Source organism: Ornithorhynchus anatinus, chromosome 3 (genome assembly GCF_004115215.2).
Source record: "Ornithorhynchus anatinus isolate Pmale09 chromosome 3, mOrnAna1.pri.v4, whole genome shotgun sequence".
In the NCBI taxonomy this organism is placed as follows: domain Eukaryota; kingdom Metazoa; phylum Chordata; class Mammalia; order Monotremata; family Ornithorhynchidae; genus Ornithorhynchus; species Ornithorhynchus anatinus.
The window spans coordinates 83,474,022-83,476,280 of NC_041730.1; the positions used below are offsets into that span (position 1 = coordinate 83,474,022).

A 2,259-nucleotide genomic window follows, 5' to 3' on the forward strand; every position below is an offset into this window, starting at 1 on the left:
ATAAATCAATTTCCTCCACACTCAGATTTTTGCAAAAGGACAACTAAATAAAGAAGTATAAAATACCTCCATCCACATTCAGACAATTCTGCCACCCAGGGTTCTGATGTCTTCCCCTCATCCAAGACTCCCTCAGTAGTGAGGCAATGCCAAACTGCACTGGCCTGAGTTAGAGGGGAGTCAGCTAAGATGGACGTCCTTCTCTCTTGGGCAGAAACCTACCAAATGAGGATCAGTTCTTTCCAAATTTCTTCCGAGCTGCAGGTGTTATAGATAACCTAAAACTAGCCAAATTGCTAGCAAATCTCAATTGTCAGTGGGTTAAAGAAATCAGAATCAACCCATTGACCACCTCAGTCAGAAGGGCTTGGGTTATGAGTTGGGCATCCCTGCATTTGGGACTCTTGGCCATTTGATTGTGGGTCACTTAACCTACAATGACTGTCAGCTATTATGTACTTTCCCCTCTCAGGATCGCACCTGGAGAGTTTCCAGTACTCTACCAGTTTCAGCTATGGGAAGGAGAGTCAAGCAGAGGCATACCCATTCCTAGCTTGAGCAATGGCTAGTGAGTGGAAGGCAATCTGCTACAAGTCAAAGCTCACCCATGCTGGACAGCAGCAGCATGGGAGAGAGAGTCGAGGGTGCAGACTCGAGTTTACTGCATGGAAGGTGGCAGTGGTAAACCATTGCCATATTTTTACCAAGAAAACTCTAAGGATACATTTCCAGAATGATTACAGATGGAGAGCGGGGTGTTCTGGGAGAGATGTGTCCATGGTGTGGCTATGGGTCGGAAATGACTCAATGGCATTAGACAAGATTATGTTCTTGGTCCAAAAGGATTCAGTATTCTAATTATATTTCATGTACAGACACAGACGGTACTCTGGTACTTTCCATTGGTCTGAGAGCCTGGAGACCTGGGTCAGGCCTAACTGTGAGAGTTTGACCTTTTTGACCCTTCATGGTCCCATATGGAAAAGTTCAAAATGACTTGAACTTGCTTTGTACTTACCCCATGGGGAATTTATTTGCACAAAGGGAGGACTGAAGTGGGAAATGTTCTGAGAAATTTGAAGGAAACGTTAGAACGATCCTCAGGTTGAAAGAATCCTTCTCTAGTTACTTGTAGCCAAGGAACATGTCTACCAACTCATCTATCGTACTGATCCCAAGCAATTAGTACAATGCTCTGCACGTACTAAACACTCACCACATATTCCTCTCCAGTCCTACCATCCTCCTGCCCCGTCTTCAACTCTCCCATTTTTCCCAAGAGTATCTCAAGAGGTGATCTACCTTCTCTCAGTATCCACTCCTTCCAGCTGCACATCTGACCCTATCCTTTCACAGCATGGCATAGCAGATAGAGCACGGGCCTGGGAGTCAGAAGGTCATGGGTTCTAGTCTCAGCTCCCACTTGTCTGCTGTGTGATCTTGGGCAAATCACTTTGCTTCTCTGCACCTCAGTTACCTAATCTGTAAAATGGGGCTTCAAACTGTGAGGTCCACGTGGGAAAGAGACTGTGTCCAATACAACTTTCCTTTCTCTCCCCCAGCTGTTATTACACATAGTAAGCGCTTTACAAATACCATAATTATTATTATTTTTATTCACCTTATATTAAAGCATGTGACCCCTCCTTTCTTCCCTTCCTAACAACCATCTTCAGCTGTTTGCTCTCTATTGGCTTTTCCCCACTGCTTACGTCTCCCCATCCCAAAATAAACCCCTCCCTTGATCCCACAGCTCACTCCAGTTATGTCTCCATCTCCATAATACCATTCCTCTCCAAATTCCTGGAGTGAGCTGTCTACAACTGCTGTCTCAAGTTCCTCTCCTCCAATTCTAGTCTTCACCCACTCCACAGAAACTGCCCTCTTAGTCACCAACGATCTCTTTCTTGCCAAATCCAACAGCCTCTACTCTATCCTAATACTCCTCGACTTCAGCTTCACTGACACCGTCCGCTCCTGGTTCTCCTATTTCTCTGGCCTCTCATTCTCAGTCACTTTTCTGGACTCCTCCTCTGCCTCCTACCCCCTAACTGTGGGTGGTCCTTAAGGTTCAGTTCTGGGTCCCCTTCTAGTCTCCATCTACATTACTCCTTTGGAGAACTCATTAGCTCACATAGTTTCAAATGCCACTTCTATGTGGATGATTTCCAAATCTACATCTCCAAACCTGTTCTCTCTACCTCTCTGCAGTTTCACATTCTCTCCTGCCGTCAAGGCATCTCTTCTTGGACGTCCCAC

At 45.6% G+C, this 2,259-nt stretch overlaps 1 non-coding gene across 1 annotated transcript; it reads left to right on the plus strand.

Annotated features, from left to right (window-relative positions):
- Window positions 1-462: 462 nt before the first annotated feature.
- LOC114810364 lies at window positions 463-595 on the plus strand. The gene has a single exon (XR_003758065.1). It is a non-coding gene; the product is annotated as a small nucleolar RNA SNORA7 (small nucleolar RNA).
- Window positions 596-2,259: the final 1,664 nt, after the last annotated feature.